The sequence below is a fragment of the Macrobrachium rosenbergii genome, chromosome 19, assembly GCF_040412425.1.
Source record: "Macrobrachium rosenbergii isolate ZJJX-2024 chromosome 19, ASM4041242v1, whole genome shotgun sequence".
NCBI classification, from domain to species: Eukaryota; Metazoa; Arthropoda; class Malacostraca; order Decapoda; family Palaemonidae; genus Macrobrachium; species Macrobrachium rosenbergii.
The window spans coordinates 21340555-21351656 of NC_089759.1; positions in this window are offsets into that span (position 1 = coordinate 21340555).

An 11102-nucleotide genomic window follows, 5' to 3' on the forward strand; every position below is an offset into this window, starting at 1 on the left:
AAATATATATATATATATATATATATATATATATATATATATATATATATATATATATATATAATGTTTTTGTATATTATTATAACCCTTATAAATCTCCAAAACAGATAAACTTTATAAATATAGATGTATAAAACCTTTGATTTGAGTACTTCATGAAGATAATATTTTAAACTTATGGATACTCACCAATATATGCGTCATATTCAAAATAATACTAGTATTTCAAAACTACTTCAGTATTTCAGATAATTCCGTACATATATTTCAAGGATATTACTTCTCATGAAAAATAGTCAGACCTTAAGTTTTTAAATATTGCCATTTTTGTACCACTAAAATATATAAAATAATGAAACCACTAGACGGAGTCAAATCTCGTGACCCACTGCACTAGACTCAACATAGATGGCGCTCTGAAACTTGCGCATCCCTAGCATGGCAGTATTGCACGTCAGTTTGGAATCATTCTTTGACAAAAGCCGAGACGAGAAGACGAATAAGCAGAAGACGACAAGAAATATAAGTCTGTAATCATCGTGGAATTTTGTATATAATGAGATCAGTGATGCTGTACATTAAAGTAGACTCTTCCAGCCTATAAAAGTGACTGGTAGTTTACACAGCGACTTTTGTTGATTAATTGCGGTATTGTGGTTCTTGGTGGAGCAATTACGTCGTCATAAATCGGACGTTTGAGTGAACTCTCTCTGATAATTGTTTCAGGTTTGGTGATTGGTTGCTTCGTTCTGATTGTCTGTTATTATTATTATTATTATTATTATTATTATTATTATTATTATTATTATTATTATTATTATTATTATTATTATTAATTTATCTGCAGATATCGAAGATCATGAATACAAATATCTAATCATTAGTATTCGTTGGAATTCTTTTTTTATACTATACGATATAAGTTGAAATTTCGGAAGAAATACGCAGCGTCAGTAATTATTGCAAATCACTTTCTAATAAAGTGATTTGTAACAACTAATCGAGTTAACTTCGTTAATCAAAATGCTTTAAAATCTTTATATCTCTATGGTCCTATGAGCATACTGTCTTGCTCACGTTTGCCAACATCTCGTTAATCATTTTCACTTTGAAGTACATAATGTTATCAACGCGTATACATGTGTGTGTATATATATATATATATATATATATATATATATATATATATATATATATATATATATATATATATATATATATCTATACTGTATATGTATATATATATATATATATATATATATATATATATATATATATATATATATATATATATATATATATATATATATATATATATATATATGACGTCTTTTATCATACTTTTAGTACTGATTACAATCAAACAATCCTCGAATCATTTTTTTAAATTCCTATTCGCGTCAAGTAGAAAAGAATTCGGTACTCGTGGAACAAATAACTAATTGGTGCGGTTGGTACGCTTGGAGCCAGGCGCAGACCACAACCTCTGTTGCGGTAGTTCATTAGTCTCATCTTTTCTCCCAGAATCTTCTCAAAGATGATTTTATTTCTCTTCCTCGCTTCTCAGCTTGTAATCTGTGGGAAGAACTTATTAGGCAAAGTGAAAATTCATCTAGTTGAGCATATGGTGCGGCTGGCAGTTTAAATTAGTGGACTGGGTGGGTGACAGGCTGTGAAATTCGCAATAAGTAATTTTGAAAATTACATCGATTGGAGGTTGCGAGCCAGTCACAATAGTTGTTTTGGTTAGCTAACATTAATGATTCTGTCAACGGTCTTATGTTTGTAAGGCTGCTATTATTATTATTATTATTATTATTATTATTATTATTATTATTATTATTATTATTTAAGGAGACTGTACAAGGCTGAGACTAAAAATAGCGCTTGTCCAGAAGGACGATATAAGCTTAACTAGCAAGGAATATTGAAAATAGCAGCCAACCCAAAGCGTCAGGAGACGTACGTGTAGAAGAAGAAGAAGAAGAAGAAGAAGAAGAAGAAGAAGAAGAAGAAGAAGAAGAAGAAGAGGAGGAGGAGGAGGAGCAGGAGGAGGAGGGGAGGGAGAGAGAGAGAGAGAGAGAGAGAGAGAGAGAGAGAGAGAGAGAGGTTCCTTTAACTAAGAGCAAACAGATGAGAGTAGTGATCCATATTAGTCCGTCTGCATACGTGTTTCCAGGGAAACTAAATGGTTGAAAAGTCTGCAAGTAATTGCAACACCGCAAAGATGTGAAAAAGTTTTCTCTCAACTGAGTTATCCATTTGTCGTCAGTGCTCTCTTTGCCATTTTTAAGCGTTAACTGTTAGTTAACATAATAGCAATAATTTATAGGGATAGTACTAGTTACGCAAACGGTTGTGAACCTTTCAGTAGGAAGCCAAAGTGGAGTGCATGAAGACATTGTTGAGGCATCTTTATAAAACTTAGTGAGGATATTGAATGTAAACGAAAGAAACAAGTAAATATTGGGCCGAAGATTCTTCGGCGCAATCGAGTTTTCTGTATGAGCCACGGCCCATGAAACTTTAACACGGCCCGGTGGTGGCCTATCCTAAATTGTTGCCCGAAGCACGATTATGGCTAGCTTTAACCTTGAATAAAATAAAAACTACTAAAGCTAGAAGGCTGCAATTTAGTATGTTTGATGATTGGAGGGTGGATGATCAACATACCAATTTGCAGCCCTCTAGCCTCAGCAGTTTTTAAGATCTGAGGGCGGACAGAAAAAGTGCGGACGGACAGGCAAAGCCATCTCAATAGTTTTCTTTTACAGAAAACTAAAAGGGCTGAAACTGGTGACAGTTATTTTAACAGCATATGCTACTTGAGAAGTATATGAAGGGGTGGGAAATGTGGAAATATGCAGAAATGGTAAAAAGGTTAATATAGGTGAAAGGATGAATCAAAGTGTTTGGAAATGGTCAGTTCATGTGAGAAGAATACAGAATTATAGGTTAACAGAAAGAGCGTATGATTTGGAAGAGTTAAGAGGGAAGAAGAGATGACGATCTTGAAATTGCTAAAGAGTTGACTTTAATATCTGGATACGGTGATATAGCGTGGTGAGTGAAGAAATGTGTATAGGAGGTTCAACGCTTGCTGATGGGGCATTTGTGTAGATATATGAAACAACCTACGTTGAGGAAGATTGTTGCACAGGGGTATCATCCACAATTAAATCATTAAACTATATAATTTGTGTTGTTTTCTCTGGGGGCACTCGAAGTTATGGAAAAAAAATTAAGTGTACCCTAGTTTAACCAGACCACTCAGCTGATTAACAGCTCTCCTGAATGTTGATATATGTATGCATAAGGCCAATGAATCTGGCAACCCAATGCCAAAAGACACAAGATTAAAACGGAAAGGAAAACTCATGTGTACGTCTAGGCATCAATATTGGCATACTCTTGTGAAGATCCGCGCGTGCCAGCGCGTCACCAAACCTCCTCCCCGGTCTCCAACAGTCGTTGATAACTATGCTCACAGAACGCACGCCCAACCAAAATCGCTTCTTTCTCTGAACCGCAGTATATACTGTACCTCTTGGTTCCCATCTGTCTGTCACAGAGACGGATTAAATTGTATGTTTACGGGAGAGTGGAAAGGAAAAATGACCCTGTAATCGTCTCAGGAGGGAAAGTACACCGCTGCTTGAAGGCTTGTCATTAGGGGTCTCCTTAATAGTGAGCTGCATAAACAGATCTGATGAATTTTCTCTCTCTCTCTCTCTCTCTCTCTCTCTCTCTCTCTCTCTCTCTCTCTCTCTCTCTCTCTCTGTGTGTGTGTGTGTGTGTGTTCATGTTGTGTGCTTTCTATTTGCTTATGTAACGCTAGCGCTAAAGGGGAAAACGCTAAATTCCAAATTATTTTTTGGAGAATAATTACATTGCAGGCATTAATCTTTTCTAGTTATGAAAATACCTGCAGAACCTGGACATTTTTACTGTCCCAAAGTCCTTTGGATACTGCACCAGTATCCTTTAAACGAGAACCCTGACCTATTTACTGTGACACACACACACGCACACACACACACACACACACACACATATATATATATATATATATATATATATATATATATATATATATATATATATATATATATATATATATATATTATTATGATTAGCAAGAATTCGCTAGCAAATTGCCTCCCCCCCCTCCTTTGTTGTTGTTGGTTTTTCTGTTGTGTTTCATTTACTGCCAGCCGGCCGATCGATAGACCATCTGTCTATCGACTTAAAACCAAGGGTTTAAAAGATTAAAGGCGCTCCCATTTTTGATAAAGATCTTTCCTTCGAGGCAAAAGTAATCTGGCTTGGGTGTTTCTCCTACAGGCCAAAACCTCCCCTGCGGGCAGCAGGTGCAATGAGTCAAACATCTGTGTTGGACGCCCCCCTGCCCCATAGGAGGGGATAAAAAGCAGAAACCCACGAGGTCGACACACACACGCGGGCTGGAAGATATGGAGTGAACTTGTGAAGACGTCCTCAACACCTGGCCCCATCGATGCCCTTGCATCCTAACCACGTGGCCCTTTCCAAAGTATACTTTCCTCGTGCCCTTCGACCGTATTCCTCGAGCCCACACGCCATTGCTTGGAGTTTCGAGGAGTCCCCATCGCCTTGCCCCTTTACGGAAGCCCTTGCATCTCACCACGTGGAAGAAACTCGCCCTCGGAAATCGCAAGTCATCCACGGACTGCCTTCTACACGCCCTTGGAAAATCTGCTAAGGTAAAGTGCCCTGGAAGAGCCCCATTTCAGTCACGCTTTTGTCTCGTAAAATTTGCTTAAGGAGAAAGCCAGAAATCACCCTTGTCTAATGTCCGTGCACCTCTTGCATCGGCAGTATTAATTCTTTATTACTCCTTTGGCACCCTCAGTGCAGCTTCGAATTCACTATTCTTTTGTCTATTTTCATTACTGGCGTATAATGTGCATATCTCTCATTTCAGAGGGACCCTTCGTGGAAGCTTCTCGAACTGTGGCTGGAATTCCCCAGTTTCATTCAATCTACTCGAGTTCCTCTTTCCCGTACTAAGGTCATTTATGTAAATACACTACTTTAAATGTGCCCACGTGTTTTACGTAATATTTCCCTCTAACCAGAGCCCTATGCTCATATGAAATTCTCCTTTGTTTTCCTCTTTTTTTTACGTTTTCCCGTACCCACGAAGTCAGAATCACAAGGCTAAATTACCTTAAATCGTTGCTGCCTGTCTCACAGAGCATATTTCAAACTAAAACCACGGAAAAACGTAAAAATGGCGACCTGGCCATAGATCTCGTTTTGCAGTTGCAGTTCCCCTAGTGTTGCTTTATTGCATTTGCAACTTGCCAGATCAGCTATTAGCAAAGCTAAGCTGGGTACGAGACAATTACGAACCTTTTGTGTAAAACCAGCACACAGATCCAGAAAATTCCACGTAAGTAATGTGTTAATCTTAGCAAAACCTTTTTACAATCGTGACTGTTCCTAGGAATTAGAAATAGGGACGCATGTAATCACTGAGAGAAAAGAACCGCCGTATTAGATTCGTTAATGCATGCCTTTCAGGATAGGTAGTTAGGAAATAACCAGTGCTAACCATCCTTGCTTCGAGGAATAGTGCGAAATTCCTCTGTGTTAAAATCTTTGCCATATCCTTGCTTCGAGGAATAGTGCGAAATAAATTCCTCTGTGATAACTTTTACTTCGCATTTCGAATTAGCGAACTGTTATTTAGGCGCGAATAAAATTCCCACGTGGGACACGACGAAGTCAGCTTGCATTGCTGAAAATTCTCTCAGTGTAGTTAGAATTCGAGTTAGGTGTTAGGAAAGCGAAATTTAAACTCCGCTTATAGGGAAAATTACTAGGCCGTTGTACTGTTATCCTCTCAGACGACTGGGAAATTCTCCGGAATCCCAGACGGTATATAAATATACGGGTTCATTCACCCAGAATCTAAAAATACCTCCAGTGTTGGCCAAACGACCTGCAACCCCCACCCCCCGCCCATGCCCGCGTGTGTAGCATTTTTTTTTTTTTCTTTTCCCCCATTCATTTCCCAGCATACATTTCTTTGGGTTTCCCGTTAGTAATTTCTAAGTCCTAAGGGACGAATCGTAATTCCAAGTCCAAGGTGACTCCTAAAATTCTACGTCGCACGTGGCGAGAATTCCTCCAAATTCCACAAATTCCAAGTCCTAAGTGACTCCTAAAATTCTACGTCACACGTGGCGAGAATTTCTCCAAATTCCAGTCCTCAGAGACTCCTAAAATTCTACGTCGCACGTGGCGAGAATTTCTCCAAATTCCAGTCCTCAGGGACTCCTAAAATTCTACGTCGCACGTGGCGAGAATTTCTCCAAATTCCAGTCCTCAGAGACTCCTAAAATTCTACGTCGTACGTGGCGAGAATTTCTCCAAATTCCAGTCCTCAGAGACTCCTAAAATTCTACGTCGACGTGGCGAGAATTCCTCCAAATTCCAGTCCTCAGAGACTCCTAAAATTCTACGTCGCACGTGGCGAGAATTTCTCCAAATTCCAGTCCTCAGGGACTCCTAAAATTCTACGTCGCACGTGGCGAGAGTTTCTCCAAATTCCAGTCCTCAGAGACTCCTAAAATTCTACGTCGCACGTGGCGAGAATTTCTCCAAATTCCAGTCCTCAGGGACTCCTAAATTTACGTCGCACGTGGAGAGAATTTCTCCAAATTCCAGTCCTCAGAGACTCCTAAAATTCTACGTCGCACGTGGCGAGAATTCCTCCAAATTCCAGTCCTCAGAGACTTCTAAAATTCTACGTCGCATGTGGCGAGAATTCCTCCAAATTCCAGTCCTCAGAGACTCCTAAAATTCTACGTCACACGTGGCGAGAATTTCTCATTCCTGCGGGAACCCAAAATTAAGTCCTTTTGAGACATTATACAGTGTAGTTCACACACATCTAAGCCCCTACGGGACTGATCATTCTAGTTCGTTAGAACAACTCCTTAACTTCACGCTACAGCCGGCCAAGTCCGAGCGTGACACAATCCAACTACGTCTTCCCAGACGCATATTAGAATTCGTTCGCCAAGAACAACCACGTCTTTCCAAGACACATCCAATTTTAACAAAAAGTCTTCTCAGACATATCATATACCCATTATTTCAAGATGGCTAATACCAGAGCCCAACAAAACGAGGATTTCAAATTCTACATGTCCGCTGGGAAGGACATGGGACTATCGGGGCAAGATCTGAGAGCATGGGTTCAAGAGCGAGTGGACGATGCCAAGGCGGAGAGAGCAAAAGAACGTGAGGAGAGAGAGAGAGAACGAATTGCTCAAGAACAACGGGAGGAAAAAGAACGTGCAGAGAGGGAGAGAGAACGTGAGGAGAGAGAGAGAGAACGCGCCCATGAGCTCCAGGTGCTAGAACGACAGCACGCCACCCCCCGCCCCTGCCGCGGGAATGAGTGCCCTCAGCCAAGCTCACTCGTTCATGCCAAAATGGACAGAGTCCGAACCCGAAGTATGGCTTGAAAGGGCCGAACGAGTCCTGGAGTGCTGCGATCTCTCCCCCGCGGAACTCTCCCTTGTTCTCACTAAATTCCTGGGCGGAAAGGCCCTCGTTGCCTACCACGCCCTTCCCGCAGACGATCGGGGAAACTGGGAAGCCGTACGCCAAGCAGTTACGAAGGCGTACGAGATTACCCCGAGCGGTGGAGGAGACGTTGGAGAGAGCAGCCCAGAGAAGCAGGCCAGACTTGGTCCGATTGGGCGTACCATTCGAGCGGGCGTTGACAAAATGGCTCGATTCGAAGGAGCCACTAACACCGCCGAGGTACTCGAGCAGTTTAAATTCGAGCATTTCCTGCGCTACGCCCCTCCTGCCCTCGCCACCCATATAGTGGAAAAAGCCCCAGCAACACTCACCGAGTGTTGCCGAATAGCAGATATGTGGGAAACTCACCACCCTCAAGAAGGATCCATGGGGCGGAAGATAAATCCCCCGTCCCTCCTCGGAGGTTCAAATTCCCACAAAAATGGGAACTCGGGCAAGTCCCTAACTTGCCATTATTGCAAGAAAACGGGGCATTCCTCCGAACAGTGCCGGAACAAGAAACCGGCTCCTCTCTCTCCCGGAAAACCGACAAATAACTCGCCTGCGCCCTCCACAGGGGGGCAGCGAAAGACTTTTTAGCCAGACCTTTTGCACGGCGTGCAAGGTCTATGGCCATTCTCCCGCATGGGCAAAATGCCCACGCAATAATAAAGTAAATACTCCCACCGTCGCCTTGGCCGTCACAGATCCCACATCATTAGGCCCTCCCGCCGAAGGGCCTGTATACGTGGCCCCTCCACGAGGTAGCGAGCCAGCGCGGCCGAGTCACTGCATTCGAGGACTCGGGCGCACAAATCTCCCTCATCCGAAGGGACAGAGTTCCCTACGGAGCTATCATCAATAGACGAAAACTCGTCACGATCGAGGGAATAAATCAGTTTAAATGATACTCCCTACGGTCCAATTGAGAGTCACAAGACCTCACCAATCCAAAATTTGCAATCTTGCAGTAGCAAGCCATCTCCCCGGAGGCTATGACGTCATCCTGGGACAGGACTTTCAGTCCCCACCGAAATCCCGACAATCTAGGGGTCCCCATTCCCCGAATCATTCGCTGGCGCGAGTAATCCTCCCCCGCTTCTTCCTCAGTCAAGACTGGCGCCCCCTGGGTACCAGAAGGACGTGCAGTCCCCACCAGTGCCACCTGAGTACGATGTACAGTGGCCCCCTCGATCGGTTCCCGATCCAATTCCAGTGCCCGGCCCTGCCTCAGTGCCAGTGCCAGGGCCCCAATCAAATCTCCCTTCAGGAGATGCCAAATTCCTGCCGGTGCCACTTGCATGCCCCGAGCAGGGCCAAGCTTCGTCCGTCCTGACCGACGAGCCCAAGAAACCTCTGATAGCGCCTGACTCTGCCTAGTGCCAGCGCCAGAGCGCTATGCCGATCTCCATTCACGGATCCAACTCAGGACCCCCTCTCTTCCCCGCCTGGCACCGCTACCAGCGCCGGTCAGAGAGACGGTTCCTCCCGACCACCGCGAAGCTCACCCGCAGGTGCGGCCTCGCAACCCGTGCCTGAGCTGGTCAACAACACCTGCGAGCCGCTCACGCCGCCCCCGACCGCCTCCTCTCTGCCTCAGCCCGTCGCCGACGCAATTGCAAGTCAGGATTCTGCCATATCTCCCTTGGCCGATGAACTACAAGAGCTGCGAAGGATTATGGTAGAACCAGCACGGAACGCTCCTGCGTCAGCTGTCGCAGCAGCAGGCCCAGGTGGTACTCCGTGCCGCCCTCCGGTCGCTGGCCCTCCGCTTCCCCGGCCGAGGACGACTGTCCCATTGAGAAAGGCTCGAGGCGAAATTACCACGGGCGTGGGACATTCCAGGTAATTTATAAAGAGCTCTAGAGCTCCCATGGCACCTGTGCCGCCATTTCATTTTTCGAAGGTCTTGGCACCCCTAATCCAGAAGGGGACGTCAGACCCTCCTCTATCTTCCTGCGTTCCTCAGGAACTTCTATCTCTTATCACCTTCTATTAATCTTCCCTTAAATTATCCCCACAAGAGGCAATTAAATACGGGATACCATTCCCCACACAATGTATAAATCATTAAGAATAACAGAGTGAGAAGTGGCACGCCCTTGCGCCCATACCTTGGCACCGGGCGTGCGTGTCAGCCCCACCTGAAGGAGTCGCGCCCTTCGGGTGCACTTTCCTCGCCCTGGGACTGAAGTGATAGTCCGGGCCTTAATTTATAGGCGTAGGACGATAAATTCCCGCCTAACACAATAAAACCCTCACTCTTTTTCCCTTAGCTCTTCTGCCAATATCATTTACTTTCTTTTAGTCATTTAGTTATCTTTATTTTAATGAATCGTGAGTCATAAACTCTTGCCCTTGTGATTTAAATGCCCCTTTCGTAAGCTCTGAGGGACGTGTCCCGCCTTTCATATGCGGTCAAGTTTTCATTCGTAACGGCTTGGTAATTTTCCTTTTGTTATTATTATCCCTTTTCCCCCTTCCATTCCTTCCAAGATCGCTGTTTGTCCTACCCCACATCTTTTGTCTGCTCGCCCCGTCATAACATTGAGTAGGCAGTGGACGCATAAAATTAGCGTAGTTTAAGGTTAGCGAATTAAAACCTCGCGAATACTCTCGCCCGCATACGGCTGTCAAAATCCGTGTGGGGCCGGCTAAGCAAAGTACGTTAAAACGAAGATAAATTATCAATGCGAATATGTATAGTCATTACAGTATCGCGTAAAAGGGGATGTCATTTACAAAAATAAACGCTGTTTTTCATTTACACAGCCTCTTCAAGGCAGATTGTACTAACCGCATGCATTTTATCTAAAATTAAGTAACCGTGTATTTTAATTCTTGAACAATAACCTTTCTTTTCATGTGTTGGCCATAGCCTCATATACGTGGTCCTATAATCTTAATTAATTCACAATTGTTCGAGTCACATTATAAAGTTACCAGTGGCTAACCAAATCTAAAGTAATTATTCTTTTGCAAGTGTTTAAATCACTTTGCGTTCTGTTAACGAAAATTGTCCCAATGTGTTATTAAAAGTAATGTCACAGCTTCATAGAATCCTTAGTAGTAAAGTTCATTGCAAGGCAGAATGTAGAGTAACGTAAAGCATTTGCCGCTCATTCTTGAATATCGATGTACACACCCGAAGGAGGTATGTACATCATCTTGTATGGGGAGGTATTATGATTAGCAAGAATTCGCTAGCAAATTGCCTCCCCCCCTTTGTTGTTGTTGGTTTTTCTGTTGTGTTTCATTTACTGCCAGCCGGCCGATCGATAGACCATCTGTCTATCGACTTAAAACCAAGGGTTTAAAAGATTAAAGGCGCTCCCATTTTTGATAAAGATCTTTCCTTCGAGGCAAAAGTAATCTGGCTTGGGTGTTTCTCCTACAGGCCAAAACCTCCCCTGCGGGCAGCAGGTGCAATGAGTCAAACATCTGTGTTGGACGCCCCCCTGCCCCATAGGAGGGGATAAAAAGCAGAAACCCACGAGGTCGACACACACGCGGGCTGGAAG